The sequence below is a fragment of the Vulpes vulpes genome, chromosome 7, assembly GCF_048418805.1.
Source record: "Vulpes vulpes isolate BD-2025 chromosome 7, VulVul3, whole genome shotgun sequence".
NCBI classification, from domain to species: Eukaryota; Metazoa; Chordata; class Mammalia; order Carnivora; family Canidae; genus Vulpes; species Vulpes vulpes.
In genome coordinates, this window is record NC_132786.1 from 55,727,299 (window position 1) to 55,746,647 (window position 19,349).

A 19,349-nucleotide genomic window follows, 5' to 3' on the forward strand; every position below is an offset into this window, starting at 1 on the left:
AGGGGATTTTGTCATGAGAAGTCCCACTCTATATGGGACATTTGTTGTCCTAACCATTCCTTGGTTAGTGCTGAAGAGTCCCATTCCTGTAACGTCTTCCTGACGCTATCAATCTATAATTTTTTATGACTGGAGGCATCCCATGTTCCCATGAGAAACCAAAACCATTTTTACAACACATTTCTTACAGCCTGTGACAACAAAGATCTTTACTTTGTTAGGTTGATTCTAGGGGTCAACTTCTCATAGGGGTCCCCAAAGTGGGATTTATGTGTCCATAATATGTCCATATCATGTGTCCATGATAAAGATTTATTCTAAGCCTGGAAATTTATCTTTGAGTATTTCCATAAAAGGGCTTATTAAATTATGTTATTAGAATAAATATGCTAATGAAGCTCCACTCCTTAATGACTAGATAATGGATCTTTTGAACCAGAAAAAAACTTCTATGCTTAAAAAAATTTTTAGGTGGATTCTCATCCTAAATATATGTCTTATTGGTATCTCAGGAAGATTAAATTGCAAAGAAGACATAAAGGAGTATAATGGCTAGCTTAGAGATTTTCTTAACACAATGAAGGAATAGAAAGTAGTTTTGGAGTAAAACCTAAAGTCCTTATCAACACAGACTCCCTTTTTCTGTCTTCTTGTGTATCACTTTATCCTCACTCCTTGTGTTTGAGTCTCCAGAAGATGTTTTAGATCTCTGGGGCCCAGGTCTGAATCCCCCTTCTCAAAATCCAGCCCAGCTCTTAAACAAATTTCCTTGCTATCCAAACTCCTCCAGCTTCCCCAGAAAATTCCTTAAACACATAGCTACCTGTTTTAACTTCCCTTTCCTTACAAGACTTACAAAAAAGCACTCCAGCATGACCCCTAGGCCTGGGGTCTGCAAGTTATTTATAGAAATGCAAATATCAAGAAGTCAATTTAGCAAGAGCATCTGGGACATGTGGTGAGGCTTGTTTTACTGTCCCCTACAGCTCCTCTGACTTTCCAGGGCTCTGTAATCAGGCCCTGCCAGCATCAGGTCTCCCTATGTGATATCTTTTGCAAATATACCCTGGGCCCCCACTGCAGAAAGAATTTATGTACCTTGGACACAGTAGATCTATCAAATTATAATGCCCTTTTACCTCCATTTTCAGAAGATCCTACCAAAATTAAAAAAAAATTAGAAACATTAATGACCATTCATAAGCCCACTCATAGAGACTTTGACTGGCTACTGCTAAAGAATATTCTTCCCACCCATGATTATATTGTAGTTTCAGACATGCCAAACAGCCCAGGGTAGAGAAAACAGATCCAGAATTTCTCCCCAACCCTCCTGCAAATGACTAAAGGCTCAGCTGAAAGTGGATATTCAAGCACTGATGGAAACAATAGTAGAGGCTTTCCCTTCTAAAGTGAATTAGTCTAAGTTTTAATTGTATACTCAGAGGAGAGCATCCAAAGGTCTTTACTGAATGCATCATACTGACTTTTTAAAGGCGAATTTCACTAAACCCCAAAGCTCTAGAACATAGGAAGTTTTTGATTTCCATCCTAGTAGGAAATTTTCTTCCTGATATAAAGAGGCAAACTCAAAATAATGTAGTTGGGTAGACCAGCCAGCCTATATGTCATAATAAAAACAGCTACTCAATTTTTTTTGAGAATTGCTTACAGGAATACAGAAATAAAAGAGTTTAAATCAACAATTCTTGCTTTGCAATTGGAATCTCTAGAGAAACAAAAGCATAACTCTAAGAACAACTCAAAGCTCACTGGAAGCCCTTCCTATTTGCCTTCAGGTATTTGTAGATATTATTAAAAAAAAAACAAAAAGCCAAAAACCGAAAAATAAAAAACAAGATGTTGAAAGAATGATTGTCCTTCACTTAGCAGAAAGAAAAGTTTAAAAAACAACTCCCCTAGGCTCCAGCAGCCCCGGGGAATCTGTTTTTCTCCTCCTCTGGGATAATTCTCCATCAATTGACAGAGTTAGCCAATCCTCAGTCATAGTCCACAGCCTACCATTAAACTTAAGCAGAGAATTGGGAATGGAATTTTTAATTGACATTGATAGGACTTCATGCATTCGGAGGATTTATCTCTACCTGTCACCTCTGATTGTTTTGAAGCTGTTGGAGTCGCAGGACGACCTATTGCACTGCTGCTATACCAGCTCTCCCTATCTCTGTAGGCCCCTGTACCCAAGAGGACCCTCTAGTGTCCAGCTCCTCACCAGCAAACCTCTTGGGTAGAGATTTGTTATGCAAGTATAATGCCACTATAAAATGTCAGAAGAAAGGCATTTTTATTTCCCAGGCCAAATCTTGTTTCTTACTTCCCTTTCCAGAAATTCATCTTGATTTAAATTCATCTGAAGAGGGTGAATTCTTTAAAAGATGTCCCAATTAGTCTCTGAGCCACACATGCAAATGAAGTTGGATTGTTACTATATGCAATATCCATATGCATTACTTGGGAAAAGGATAAATGCTTTCCATCAGTAACTCAATACCCTCTCTCCTGAGATGCAGAGTAAGGAATTGAACCTATAACAGACTCCTACAACAGGGTGTGCTTTTCTTCACTTCTTCGCCCTTTAACATTCCAATCTGGTATGTAAAGGAGAAAGGTAAATTTGACTTAGATGGGAACCTAAATCTATTAGTTTTTTGCAAGACCCAAGAGGCATAAACTCTTTTGTAATTCCTTGCCATCTGTTAGTACCTAATCCAGCTACTATTCTTAAAGTGATTCTCTTTACATTTCTATTTAGAAGAAGACAGTTAACATGCACTCAAATACCTCAGGGATATTGTGATTGCCCTGCAATATTTTCCCAAGTCCTTAAAGCCAACTTAGACTCTGTAGCCTTTACTCAGGTCTCCACTCCTGTTCAGTATGTTGATGACCTTTTACTCTGCAATCATGCTAAACAGGGTGCTCTTATTAACCCCCTTATTCTCCTAAAGACACTAGCTGAATGAGATCATAAAGCATCCCAATCTAAATTTCAATGGGTGCAAACAACTCTTAGCCTACTTAGGATTTGAGCTATCTCAGGACATTCAGAAGTTCACTCCACATGATGAGGGAATAGCTCCGTGGTAGAGCAATTGACTGCAAAAGTTCATCCCCAAGTGCCTTGAGACTGATGAAGGAACAGAAGGCTAGCTGAGGACAAAGCAGCATTCTCTACAAGGTGACAGACCACCTATGAGTGAACCCTTTTGACTAACCTTCCATCATCTGTCATTGTAACACTTAAAATCCAACTACTTTATTACCACTCCCCAATGTTCAGCATTATGACTTTTTATTAAGCAGAGCCTAGAGTTTTAGAAGTAGGTAAGAGGTCTGCAAAGGAAGAAAAGAACCTAGATTAGAGGGGATCCCTGGGTGGCACAGGGGTTTGGCGCCTGCCTTTGGCCCAGGGCGCGATCCTGGAGACCCGGGATGGAATCCCACGTCCGGCTCCAGATGCATGGAGCCTGCTTCTCCCTCTTCCTATGTCTCTGCCTCTCTCTCTCTCTCTCTCTCTCTGTGACTATCAAAAATTAAAAAAAAAAAAAACTAGATTAGAACGAGGAAGAACAAACAAAATAAAAAATTGGTGCACATTTCCCCACAACTCACTTAACCAGTCTCTAATCCTGGGAATAGACCAATCCAACAAAATGACTGCACTTGATTCATATGATGAATGTTCATCTTCTCTTTTAACATATATATTTAAGACACTATTTGTCCTGTTAGATTTACCACAAAGCACCATTTACACCCTTGTTTGCACCAGCTCTTCCTTGCCTGGCAGTCAGAGTATCTAGGGCATGACAGTTTGGGAGCACAATAGAAGCTAAGTTTGGATAGTGGTTTTGAACTCTTGTTCTATTACCATGGAAAGATTTATGATCTTTTTTAATCCATAAATTCCAATGTTTGGAAGTTAGGTCCTCCACACTGAAGAGAACTTGCGGAGGTGGCAATGAGTGGATTTTCTATGATTTGGCACGTAGTATGTGTATATGGCATGACTTTACAAGCAAAGCAGCCAAGTGTGTAATTCGGCATTTAAAGTGGAGTCTCTGAAAAAATAAATAAATAAATAAATAAAAAATAAAGTGGAGTCTCTGGTGATGGTTCTCAACAATATTGACATTGGTTTGAAAACGACCTATTTAAAGCTCCTCAAACCAATTGTTGGGGTAAGAAAAGTGGTTACTGTGTTGTTTCGTACAGTTGATTTTAGTGATCTGGAGAAATATAGTTGCTAGTCCTCTATGGAAAAAGTTTGAGAAAATTAAAATTACTTCCATGATGGGAGAAAACAATGGGAAACTAAAGCAAATTTTACATTAGGGGCACAGGGCTACATATTCCTTAGGATGGAAAGTCTGTTTCTCTCAGTTAAAACGAATAAACAAAAAACAGGTAACTGAGGTCCTGCTGGGTTGTCAGAGGAATCTGACTGAGGTAGGTCATAACATCCAATATGCCTTGTAACCAACTTCATAAATGAGAACAATGATAACAAACTGTGCTTTCTTCCTTGATGTGATGTGCATTTGCTTATTTACAAATTACTTTTTATTTTTTCCCTTTCTTGTTACTTTATTAATTAACATATATTGTGTTGATGATATTTAACTTTAAACTTCAGAATAGAGAATGTAAATGCGGTATTGTAGCTAAATGAAAGGAATGGAAATTTACCATCCTAGCATTCTTTGGGCCTAAAATGTAGTCAAGTACCTGGGGTCTTTCAATCAAATGCACTTTCAAGAGCCTTTGAATTAGCTATGAACAGCATGAATAAAAGAAGCTTTAAGAGAGATTAGCTTTTACTTACACATGAGAAAGAAGAGGCACCCTGATATCCCTTTTACAATGGTTCGTTTTTTTACTGAAGTAGTTGATGCATGATGTTATGCTTGCTGGTGTTGACTCCTACTGCCTTTTAATTTTTTTTTTCTTAAATTTAGGTAGGCAGAATGATTTCTGTTATTTGTAAAAATCCTGATCAATATAAAATTAATGATTAGATTCTTGCAATATTGTGTGTGTATAATTAAAAGAAGTAAAAAATAGCTTCTAGTCACTCCATATAGGAATGAGTCCTCTTGGGAGAGCATTCTTCAAAAATATATAACTTAGTTTATGCAAAATCTAAATCTTGTCACTCATTTATCTTTTAGTCTCATGTGATTTTATGTTACTTTTCAGTATAACTCTCATTTACAACTCCTATACAAAGGATCATGAATCCTTTTTAAAGAGTATGGTGGTTTAATTTTTATCATTTTAAATGTTACTATAATATTTTAGTAGAGATGAAAGGTTAAAGGTTGATATTATTTTCATTTAAATTTCCTAATTATTAGAATGCCAAACCTGTTTTCTGGTTTTAGGTTTCTTCTACATTGCTTCTTTTCCTTTGCTTATAGCAAGTTCATATACCACTGCCAGTTTTTACACCATATACACATTCACTTATTATTTCATTGGGAAAAAAAGAATTATTGACATGTATAATTCTTTATGTAGACATTTTTGTTATGTTTCCATAATATAATAATTCCTTCAGAATGAAGATAATGCTACAGAATCTATTAATTGCTTAGTGTTTAAATTTGTAGCAATGTATTCTTTATATATGATTTTGCCTTCTCCTTAATGTTTATTCAATATTGCAATAGGGTATTTTTTCTTAAATGAATTGTCATACCAAAAAAGTAAAAAAATGTATCATTCTCATATCTGTCCTCAACTTGTAGATATATTTGCAGAACGAGTAAAATAGTGTTAACTCATGGTCAGCATGTGGTTTATAATGTATACCAGAACTTTGTCTCCCAAACCTGTACTTCACTATTTTTTCTGTTTTGTATTTTTTATATTTTTCTCTCTAAATGTTATCTTAAATTCTAAATTGTTTTTGTCCATTAAGTTTTCAATTATTTTGAATGTATTTTGAAAATTTTCAAACACTGATGTGTCAATCTCAGATAAGCATTTCCCAAATATTTCCAATGAAGTGCCTTTAACAGCAAAAATGGTGAAACAGTATTCCTGTGGAAATTCCATTTGGAAAATTCTCATGAATACTGAACCTATTTTACAAATGTAAATATATTTTAATTTCTATTTCTTGATATATTTGTTTCATTAATGTGAAAAAAACCCTATTGCCCTAATTTGTGAAATTAAAAACAAAAAATCGGTGTTTCTAGGATATCATGCACACATTCACTGAGCCAGCTCCATTGTCATGCTTGCCCATGTGGATCTTTGACTACTCTGCCTTCTTTATTACCCACGATGAATAGATTGAAAAAGAGCTCTTCCTCTCCTTTAGAATATTTCTTGATTGAGTATTTTCTTACAGGCTGTCTTGGTATTTGACATTACTCTTTTTAAACATGAATAAATGTGTTATCCAATTTGTTATGTACTATGTATAACCTAAATTCACAGGTATGAATCTGTGTATGTTTATAAATGCCTGTCCACATTTTTTACAGAATTTAAGATAGCATTTTAGAATACTATTCATTTCCAATCCTGTTTATCTTTTATAATTAAAGGGTTTTTTTGGTTTGTTTTTGTTTGTTTGCTTGTTTCTTTAGTTTCCTTCCATTTAATTTAAATATTTACTTGGATTTTGGATTAAATTAGTTGACCAAAAAGTAAGTTTCTCGTTTATTAAACAAGATCTATTTTATTGTCATAAGGTGGATCGCTTCATATTTTCAAATGTTAACATCTTAACTTTTCCTTAAATGGAGGAGTAGGTGATATTTGCTGTAGGAGAGTGGAAGAGAGAAAGACAGGAAGTTTTGTTTTCGGAAGTTGGATCACATTATCTTAACACTCATTTGTCATCTCAATGGCAAAAAATACTTCAAAATGTGATTTGGACAATAATTGTATTTGGTAGTTCACCTAAATCAATACATTTCTCTGTACTTATAAACTGAGGAAAGGAGATAGACTTTGAATTTCTAGAGTCTAGCATTAAGAGTCAGACATCTTGTTGATATATAATAAAAGTTTTTTAATAAACTGAAGGAATGAATTTATTTCTGTGGGGTTGCAAATTCATCCATGTGACCATTTGCCTTTGCAGAGAAAATTTTGCTTTTTTTATGTCTTATCTTCCTGATGGTTCATTTATTTGGCCACTTGACAAATATTTATTTGTGGAGTGATATGATATGCCAGATATGTATATTCTATGGCAGAGAAAAGCAATACATGGGAAAAATAACAGAGAAATAGGAGTATTTTAGACTGAGATAAGTACCAAAGACAAAATAAATTTGGAGAAAGTAAGAGTTGAAGAAGGGCATCTATCTGGATTGCTCAGAAAAGACCTCACTGTTATTTAAGTTACAGCCAAAAGGAAGAGAATGAATGAGTCACGTGTCTATGGGGAGGAGAGAATTCTAAGTAGTCAAAGGACAAGAGTAGAGACCCTGTAAAAGAATTATGCTTAGTAACTTTGAGAAAAACAGGAGTGTGGGTGGCTGGAGGAGAATAGGGAATGGGACTAAAGTCAAATAAATAATAGGGAACCACATTTTATGAAACCTTGGAGTTCATTGTAAGGAATTTGTCATTTACTCTGAATCCTATAAGAAGCTTCTATGGGAGTTTGAGCAGGAAAGTGGCCTGATGTAATTTAGATTTTTTTTTTTTTGAGCTTTATTGAAATATAATTCACAAATAAAAATTGTATAAATGTTAAGATGTACCCATGACATTTTGATATACATATAAATTGTGAAATGATTGCCACAATCAAGTTAACACATTCACTGCCTCACATAGTTACAGTGTGTATATGTGGTGAGAATCCTTAAGATGAACTCTTAGACAATTTTAAGTATACAATACAGTATCATTAACCACAGTTACCATGCTGGACATGATCTCTAGAACTTATTCACCCTGCATAGCTGAAAGTTTGTTATCCTTTGTGACCAACATCTCCCCACTCCCTACCCCTCCTGACCAACATTCTATTCTGCTAGTATAAGTTTGACACTTTTTAGATTCCACACATAAATAAGATCATGCAGTATTTGCCTTTTAAAATTTGGCTTCTGATTTAAATTTAACAGGATTGCTCTAACTTCTATGTTGAAAATAGTTGGAAGGAACCTAAGGGTGGAAACAAGAATGGGTAAGCTGTGATTGCAGCGCTCCAGAAGGGATGGGTGGAGGCAAGAGGAGAGAGTGAGAAGGGGCCAGATCCACTGTCTAACATCCAATTTACAAGCATTTTCCATATTCCGTACTCATACCAACACTCCAACCACCTTGCTTATAGCACATCATTGCCTTTTCTCATGCTCTTCACACAAGATTGATGCAGCTGTTTCTCTAAGAAAAATTATCATTCAAGTCCCTTCTACAACCAAATTCCTGCACAAAAGTTTTCTTGATTCCTCCCGAGCCAACCACGCTCCATGGTACAATTTGTTCTGTCAAGTGTTGACTTCCAAATGCTAATCTGCCAGATTCCCAGGAGTATTAAATTATTCCCCATCTTGCAAAAGCCCTCCAAAGAAGAGATGATCCCTCTTCCCCATGCATAATGAAATCTAAGACACAGAGAGCTTAAATGATGTCTCAAAAACTGTCCAACTGATGTACAGTGCTAGATCTTAAAGCCAGTAACATTTTGCTTCAAAGCTCAAAAATTTTTCACCCTGCCACATAGCCACCTTATGTGTCATTTATATGATCATATATAATAACAGCAATAGCAACAGTTCCTGTTAATATAATCCAAGCTGCTCAATAAAGGAGCTCTTTGTCATTCACCTTGAAATTTATTTCAGTTGACCATAAAAGAGAGATAACATTGATGGGTATTTTGGTAACTTTCCAGTAGCTTATTCTCCTCCTAAAGAGCCTAAACTGTTTTGTTTTATTCCATTATAGTAACTATGTGTTCATCTCTACTATAGTTCTATTTTTCCTCTTTAAATTTTAATTTAGCTGTTTTAACAATACAAAGTAATTTAAAATGTCTGATAGTAGTTGGTTTAACTTTTAACAAGTAAAAAATTAAAAATTATAAAATCAGCCCACTGTCCAATTTAAGCTCTTTTTCCACTGCTTAATTAAGGATTCAAATTAGGATTTATGATTAAGAGTAGATTTTAGGATTTGATCATAGAATAATGAATTTATATCAATTGTATATTGCATTTTGAAAGCTTTATGATTAACACCTAAATCACTATTATGATATTATCATATAATTATAATGATGATTATTACTATTGTATGATTATTTTAAAACGAAAGATTCCAGGGATTCTAATTATAAGATACACATTTTTTGACTTTTTCACAGTTTCACTAATTGAGATATGTGTGAGACTTGATAAAATATAGTTAGGCAGAAAGTAGAATTAAACTTTTCAAAAGGAATAAAATAAGAATACATTTTTCTAGAAAAATCCCTACTAAAGGCACTTCCAGTGCTGGAAAAGGATTAAATTGTTTTGGGAGAAGTGCTAAAAACCACTCACATTTTACTTTAGTTACTGAGTCTTGAAATATTGCATTCTATAGAGCATTTTCTATAGAGCATTTTCAATATTTTTCCCTGCAACTTTATGCTAACATAAAATATTTTAAATCTATAACAAAATAGAAATATATTTGAGATGCATATTAATAATTTATTTAGATCTTATTAAATAAGTGACTTTAAGATGAATGTATCCTTAAGATCATCAGATTTATGGGACATACATATAATTTAATGGCAATTTTGGTTGGTCATATTATTTCTTTAATCTTTCTTTCCAAAATTTCATTAGCTTTCTTGGCATTAAGAAAACCTTATACAAATTTCTGGAAAAGTGAAAAAGGTTTATATTCCTTATATATTTTTAAAATTTTAAGTGAGGAAGCCATAGATGACACCTTATTAGGTTTTGTTCTGGTTTGATTTTGTGTAAAATTTCAATCAACTTAACTTTAAGTATTTGAATTGTTAATTATTAAATGACTTATTTATATATTCATGATTAAATTAATAATTTAAATGAATCCTTAAAATATTTGAATCATTATTACAGATGTTCTAATGATAATAATTAAAATAATATTAACCTATCTAACTAATAGACTTTTTTTTCCTTTAGAAATATGGCACTTTGAAGTGTTTGTGACTAACAATTAGTAGTCAAAAGGCCAACTACCATTATTTTCATAACACTATGTGTTAGAGCAAACATTGATGTTTAGAAAATACAGTTCCTTGGTTTTAATATGTTTCTTAGACCAATGTGCCTCTTTATTGAATCTTCACAAATAATGCAATATATATTTAAGTGTTTTCTATGCCCTCTGTGCAAGGCATTGAGAGAGTGTAAAGATAAATGGGAGAATATTACAAATTTATTCCACATTCTTTTTTGAAATATATTGAGCAAGAGGGTGGAGGGCAGGCCAAAGAAATGTGTATGCTTTTTTATGAAATATACATTTAAAAGTATTTTTCAAAAGACCTTATAAAAAAAGTTAAACAGTAGGATGAAAACAAAAGAAATTTTAGTGCAAAGGACCAGGTGTAGGACATACCAAAAATGTCCTAAATCTGTGGTACATCCATGATTACTTCCTGATCATCAATGCAAAACAGGTAAAACTGATCAGTGATAGAATTCAAAGTCTAACATATACAATATTTCAATAAATCAAAAGTGAACATTTCTTAAATATCTAAAAAAATCTTATAGCTAGGCTGTCTCAAAGGGGAGACTTGGTTATTTACAGAATGTGGCCTCTGACATAATCCAACAATTAAAATCAGAGATTTTTATTTTTTTTAATATTTTTTTTTCTTTATTTATGATAGTCACACACAGAGAGAGAGAGAGGCAGAGACACAGGTAGAGGGAGAAGCAGGCTCCATGCACCGGGAGCCCGATGTGGGATTAGATCCCGGCTCTCCAGGATCGCGCCCTGGGCCAAAGGCAGGCAACAAACCACTGCGCCACCCAGGGATCCCCAGAGATTTTTATATGGCTGTTAAATGCATGTGCTTTTTGTTTGTCTTCATTTAAGGAGTTATACTTTAAAAATTAACTCCTCATTCTCTCTCCTTGGATTACTCTGATAACTACTACACTATATTCTGTCTCCATATAGTTTGATTATTTTAAGGAGCTTATATATGTGGATTATACAATAGGTTTCTTTTTTTTTTGTCTGGCTTATTTCACTTGACATAATGTTCTCAAGATTCATCCATGTTATAGCATGTATCAAAATTTAATTTCTTTTTAAAACTGAATAATATTCCATTGTATGTACATACTGCATTTGGCTTATCTCTTCATCCGACGTTGGGTATTTGGGTTGTTTCCACCTTGAGCTAGTGTGAATAATGCTGCCAGGACCATTTTGTACAACTAATTTATGAGTCCCTGTTTTCATTTCTGTGAGGTATATACCTACAACTGAAATTTCTGGATCATATGGTAATTTTAATTTTTTGAGGCAAGGCCATATGTTTTCCACAGAAGCTGAACCGTTTGATACTCCCACCAGCAATGCACAAGTTTTCCAATTTCTCCACATCCTTGCTAACATTTGTAATCTCTGTATTGCTTTTTTTCAAATAATAGTCATCCGAGTGTGTACAAAGTAGAATCTCATTGTGGTTTTGATTTGCATTTCTCTATTGATTAGTGATATCAAGCATCTTTTCATAAGTCATTAGTATATTCTCTTGGGAGAAATAGCTTTTTAAGTCCTTGACCCATTGTTTTAATATGTATATATAAAGATTTTTCTGTGGAGCAGTTTTAGATTTACAACAAAACATCAAGGAAGAGATTTCCCATATATCCCCCATCCCAACACATGCACAGCCTCCTCATTAACAATTTCTCCCACAAGCGTGGTGACTTTATTACGGCTGATGAACTTCCATTGACACATCATAATCACAAAGTCCAATTTACCTTAAGGTTTCCTCTTGTGCTCTATGTTCTATGTATAAAGGCATATATCCATCTTTATATCATACACAGTATTTTTACTTCCTTTAAAATCCTTTATATTCTGCTTATCCATCTCTCTCCCCTACCCCAATCCCTGAAAAAACTGATCCTTTTTCCATCTCCATAGTTTTGGCTTTTCCAGCACGTTATATAATTTGAATCACACATTATGTAGCCTTTCTGATTGTCTACTTCTTGATGATCTGCGTTTAAGTTTCCTCTGTCTTTTCATGACTTGTTTGCCTCTTTCCTTTTAGTGCTGAGTAATACTCCATTGTGTGGATGTAGCACAGTTTATTTAGCCATTCACTAACTGGAGAACATCTTGGTTGCTTCCAAGCTTTGGAAATTATAAATATAACTGCTATAAACTTCTGCATGAGGGCTTTGTGTGGACATAGGTTCTCAACTCCTTTGAGTAAATACCAAGGAGCACAATTACTGTATCATATGGCAAGACTATGGTTAGTTTTGTAAGAAATGCCAAACTGTCTTAAACAACAACAACAAAAAAAGATTTTATTTACTTATTTGAGAGAGAGAGAGCGAGTGTGCACATGCAAGAGTGGGGAGAGGGAGAAGCAGACACCCCGCTAAGCAGGGAGCCCAATGTGAGGCTCAATCCCAGGACCCTGAGATCATGACCTGAGCTAAAGGCAGACACTTAACCAACTGAAACACCAAGGTGCCCTACCAAACTGTCTTCTAAAAGTGACCATACCATTTTGCATTCCCATCAGCAATGAGTAAGTGTTCCTGATACTCTACATCTTTTCCAGAAATGTCAACCTGATATCAGTGATAACTTGGTACGAGTAAAGACTGGTAAAGAAAAGACCTCTTTTTCCTCTATATATCCATTCTACCCTTCTCTTTCTTGTGGCATTATTGTTATAAATATTAATCCTACATATGTTACAAATCAAATAAAACATTGTTATGGTTATTGCTTTGTAATATCTTATGTCTTTTAAAGAAGGTAAAAAAGGAAGAAGTATTTGTATTTTTTTATAGTAACCTTATTTACCATTTTTTATTCTCTTCATTTTTTCATATAGATTCACATTATCTGGCCTTATTTCCTTATTCCCATGCAGCTCGGTTCCTGTCTGCTACCTATGTACTGTGATTATTGAATACATTATATTTCTATATGTTGTAAGCCCCAAGATACAATTATATACATATTGTTTTGTGGACTTATTTTCTAAAAATTGCTTCAGAGAAGGAAAGGGGAACAAAAGAGAATGAAAAGGAGCAAGGGAGGGGGATGTCACAGAAAGTTTTTTAAAAGTGTTTAGACAATCATGATAACTTGAAGCATTATTTCTAAACCATTTGATGCAAAACATCACTTCTAGGAATTGTCAAGTCAGGATGCCTGGTGAAACTAATGTCAAGAATGCAGATGCTCTGTTTTTCCTCTTGAAAGTTGGCAGGCTACATTTCTAATATGAAAGATTCTGAGAAATCTCAAGAGAAAGAAATAATTTTGTTCATTCCAATCTACTCCACTTTGACCCCATAGATTTTTTTCTTTAACTAAACATCTCATAAAACATTAGAATTGCCTTGGACAATTCGTTTGAAAAGTGAACATTTCCAGAGAGTGTCAAAATGAATGTGGATTAAGGGAAGCCACTGGGAATTTGCTGGTGTCTTATAAGAGGGAAGATTTAGGAGGATGTGGGACTGTAAGACATGGGGAGGGGGCAAGTTATGAAGGTGAAAGTAAGATATGGTAATAGTAGATGAGATCCCTCAGTTCAAAGGATAAGGAATATTTATAACATGAAGGAGAAAAGCAAGGAGATGTAATTGTTTTGTCGATCTGGATTTAGCATCTGTAGTTTTAATCATGGTATAGCTCTGGATCTAAAATTGGATAAATTCTTAAAAAGGAATTTAAACTTCCAAGTAGTGTCACCACTCCTTGAGGAAAATGGAATGGAGGAAGAAAACAGAGCTCTTAAAACCATGTCTCTCACAATGTGATATTAGGTCCACAAGCCTCAAAATTCCCCTATGGCATGGGGCTGACCAAACTGGACTTTAGAAAGTATCCCCCAGTGAGAAAAATGTCCTGTAATGGTTCACCGGATTATTTGTGTCAGTCCAGTTCTGCCCTCAGATGCCACTTAAACTTTCTACCTCCAAATGTTTTGATCAGCCAGTTCCTTCAGTCATTAGATCTTTCAGGGTCTCTGTCTTCCTGGACTCAGAGTTCATTGGAGGCATTAGGACACCTTGTTCCTCTTCTGATTCATCTTATCATCTAAGAAAAAACTTACTGTCCCTTACAGTAAACTTTCTCAGAGAAGCTGAATGACAATGAATGTGGAACTGTCATCATTAAACACACTGCAACAGGGTTGGGTTTTGGCTGTTGGTGTTGTTTATTTTGTTGTTGGGTTTTTTTTGTTTTTGTTTTTACATATCAGATTACCAATTCATTAACATTAGGCAGCCACTTTACAATTACTACATGGCACTACATCCATAAAGAAAATGTCAATGAAACCATCCTTCCTGTCACATTATTGTTTTATTTAGGTCACCAGCTCTGACTATGCACTAGAGAAATTCTGGGGAAGGGAGACAAGTTACTTATGTGTACAGAAATGTCTCTCTGCCTCTGTAATTAAATTGTGCTGCAGGTAATCAGTCTGTTACCTGAAGGTCTGAGGTAGGTTATAGTACATGCTCTTTACCTCCATGATGACTTTAGTTCTTCATAGAAAAGTTTCCCTTTCTTTTCAGATGCTTTTATACTTTTGTTCAAATTAGAATACAGTTTTTTGTTCTGTTGATTTCTTTGAATGTAATTTAATCAGTCTCCTTGCATTTTAAATCACTTTAACTGATTATCTTATAGCAATCATGAGATCTTTGAATATAAATAAAAATGTGTGTAATTGTTATAAAATATTAACTCCTGATTTATTGAAAATCAAGACAACACTGTTTCCTTTATATCAGTATTCAAATATATATTCATTTCAAACTGCACTCAGAATATTGTATCCCTACATATATGTCTGTATGAACATAAATATTGCTCTTATTTGTGATTTAATATCAGCAAAAGAGAAGAAATAAGAGTAGGTAAATCAATAAATCAACTTTATTTTTGGCAGGGTAGAGAGTAAGTTTCTTTGGATTTCTGCAAAAAGTGAATAAATGTACTTTAAAATAATCAATTCCATAACCTTATGACTTCACTGTGACATTTGAAGAAATCATTTAATTTCAGGTAAACTTTCAAAATAAAATATGAAGTTGCATATATGGAAAGCAAAGCCTAAAAATATTTGGAGAAAAGGAAACTAGGAAGATTTATTAATACTTTTTGAAATTAAAATGTTATTAGATATATGCATGATAGACACACATATACATTACACATATGTATTCACTCCAATCCTATGCCAACAAATCTCATTTTTTAGTTCTATCAACCCTATTTTCTTGACATTCATTTGCTACATTAAGAGAATATTACTACATGTCATATAAATTATGAATGGAATTAAGAGAAACATGCAATGTTTCTGTATTTCATCAGTCAGAAAATATACGTGGCCCATTTTAAGATCTATTTTTATTTCAAGATGACATCTATCATGATAGTGGAGGAAATCAACTAAATACACAGTTGATCCTTGAAGAGCATAGAGGTTAGAAACAGTAACACCCTCCACCCTGTTGAAAATCCAACTAGAACTTTTAATTCCCCTAAAACTTGACTGCTAATAGCCTATAGTTGACCGGAAACCTTACAATAACATATTCAATTCACACATATTTTGTATGTTCTATGTATTGTATATTCTTATGATAAAGCAAGTAAGAGAAAGGAAAATGTTATTAAGAAAATCATAATAAAGAAAGCACCTGGCTGGCTCAGTCAGAAGAGCATGTGACTTGATCTCAGGGTCATGAGTTCGAGTCCCATCTTGGGTGTAGACATTACTTAAATATATAATACTTAGAAAATCAAAAGAAAAATGTATTTAGGGTACCGTACTATATTGATTGAAAAAATGTGCAGATGAATGGACCCATGCAATTTAAATTGGTGTTGTTCAAGGGTCAACTATAGTTTTTGCTCTTAACTCTCTACAACAGATCTATGAATGATGGACAAACGATCCCAGGAGTTTTACATGGACTGTGTCTTTCTTCCATGTTTCATTATTTTATTCTTTGTTAAAAGATAAAGCAGTAATCAGTAATTTTCCAGTGCTTTTAATAACCAAATACATTGTTAATAACTCAAAATTTAATTTATTTAATGAGATGGAAAATATTTGTCCTTAAGTCCTGGACAAATGAGATTTTTCAACACTGATGGCAGTGCTGTAGTTTGAATGAGATAACAAAATCAGTCCTGTGGTGCTGGCTAATTTTCCCTGCAACACTGATTAGCTTAGACTTGCTTAAACATTTACAACATCCACTGTTAGTTTGAATGGCTGTAACAGAATATTATATACTGGTGGCTTAAACAATAAATATTTATTTCTCACAGTTCTGGAGGCTGAGAGGACTAAGGTCAAGATGGTGGCAAACCTGGTGTCTGGTGATGCCATGATCACAGGTGGCTCACTCTTTGCTGTGTGCTTACATGGCAGAAAGAGAAGGAGCAAGCTCTCTGGTCTCTGTTTATAAGGTACTAATCTCATCTTGAGGACCTAACTCATGACCACCTCTAAACCTAATTATCTTCCAAAGGCCACATTTCCCAATACGATCACATTGCGAGGCAGAGTTTCAATATATGAATTTGGGAGGAATGTAAATGCTCAGTCCACAACACCTACCCTCTCCATCTCTAGTCTGGATCATTAAGAACATGGACAGAGGTATTTATAGGATCTACCAGTAAACCTCTTAAACTGAAAGACTGGTTCATTCTAGGAACTGCTCTAAAATCATCATAAAAATGATCATCTATCCTTTTCTGTTTTAAATATGAATAGTGTCATATATTCTTGGAAGGCAATATTTTCTTTATAAATATTATACATAAAATAAGCACGTTATTTATACTTTCATGTGCCATACTTCTTCTGATACCGAGTTCAAATTTACTATTTTCATTAAACATGTAATTGCTTTGGACCTTTATCTTCATTCTATATTATATAGGCAAAAATGAGAGAAGAAGAATGTGTATTTTCAGTCCCATGAGAGATTATACAATTAATCTCAGTTTTAAAATAAGCATTATATTTTATTCTGTGTTTTCTCTCATTTTTATTTTTCTGACTTTTAAATTCTTATATGGGTTAAGCAAATATAAATTTAAAAAAACATAATTTTATTGTTAAAGCAAGATTAATATCTGATAACCTTGCTTTTAATTAAAAATAAGCATATATGTAAAATTATAAGATATGTATAAAATTATATAGCTTCCATTAATATTTCTTTCTCATCATGATTCTTTTATAATCTTTTTAAAATTTATTCTTTAGAGATATGACCTCATAACTGTATGGCTTTCAGTATCTCCTGACCATCAATGTAGAACAAATTATTCATGTTTCAGTACTTCAATAATGAGATGTCAGCCCATAATCCTTGCTGTTGAAGGGATTGTCAGAAATGATTGAATCCCTGGTGATATGACCTCAATGCCATTGAAAACTTGCCCTCATAAGAGAGTACATGCTATCTCAAAAGCTCCTCTTATTCCTCTTAGTTTTTGTTGTTTTGTTTTGCATAATATCATGCATGTACATCATGTATTTGCATAACTAAAACTGAAAAATGTGTGTAAGATAAGAATATTCACAATCCAAAATCAATTCAGCAATAATCATACACATGGAACATGTATTAAGCACTATTTATTTTGAACACTTATGAAGATCTACAAATATTTTAACCTTTATTTCATAAAATCGAAAATGAATTGTTGGAGCTGCTAATTTTCAGTTGTTCCATGCTGAATGTGTTTCTTTGCAATACATTTTGTTTAGCTTAAATATCATGCCTTTGACAGTGTTAAAACAAATACAAATATCTACTTAATGATTTTATGTCCATGAGAGTTTCCTTTGGCAATGTAAGTTTGCAAACCAGAAAGGGTATGTATCAGAATTCTACAGACGAAAAAAAAAAAACAAAACAGTAAAGTATATATATTAAGAGATTTACTGCAAGGAATTGGCTCATAAAACTGTGGAGGCTGCCTAAGCAAGTATGAAATTTATAGGACAAGCCAACAGGAAGGGCAGGCTGGAACTCTCAGGCAAGAGCCGAAGCTACAGCCCATGGGCATTTCTTTCCCCCCAGGGAAACTTCAGTTCTGCTCTTGACTTTAAACTGATTGCAGTGGGCCCACCCAGATTATGTGGGATAATCTCCTTAAAGTCAGCTCCTTATGGGCTTGAATCACATCTACAAAGTATCTTCACAGCAACGCCTAGAACAGTGTTTGAATAATAGGACAGAACAGACCAACAAGTTGACACAGAAAATTGACCTTTACTGGTTATTTCCTGTTTTCATGGGATTAACAGTCACTAGATACAAGAATGACAAAACTGTGAGTGCTTACCTCTCAATGTGTTAAATCAATGGAGTTACCACAAGTTCTTTATAACTTATATGTGCAAGGTCTATATTATGGTTAGACATATTTCAGTACTACTTACAGATTTCAAGATCTTATGGCTGATAAGTGCTTACAGCTTTAACCTATTTTATACAACATACTGTGAGATCTAGATAGGATTATAAAAAAAAACTTAATTGTACTTATGAGCAGATAATAACAAATTCAAATCAACTTATAACATGAATACTAATACCAAATCATTATACTAACTTATACCAAATACTTATACTAATTTATACCAGATCAATTTATACCATTGGATACTCCAACTTCAATTAATTCTTTCTGTATTGGTCATATAAATGATAAATAATGAAAATGTAAGAATAATTTCTGGCTTAGATATATATGATACAGAAATATATAAAATAAAACTTCCCAATATGTTGAAGATAAGATGGACCTAGTAATATATACACTAATCTGCTTTAAACCTACTTGCTTTAGGGCTTTTTGTTTGTGAAAGAGTTAACTAGGAATCAGAAATGCCAATGTTTCAAAAATGTACTCAACTATTAAGAATCCCTTTTTAGGGGATCCCTGGGTGGCGCAGCGGTTTGGCGCCTGCCTTTGGCCCAGGGCGCGGTCCTGGAGACCCGGGATCGAGTCCCACGTCGGACTCCCGGTGCATGGAGCCTGCTTCTCTCTCTGCCTGTGTCTCTGCCCCTCTCTCTCTCTATCACGAATAAATA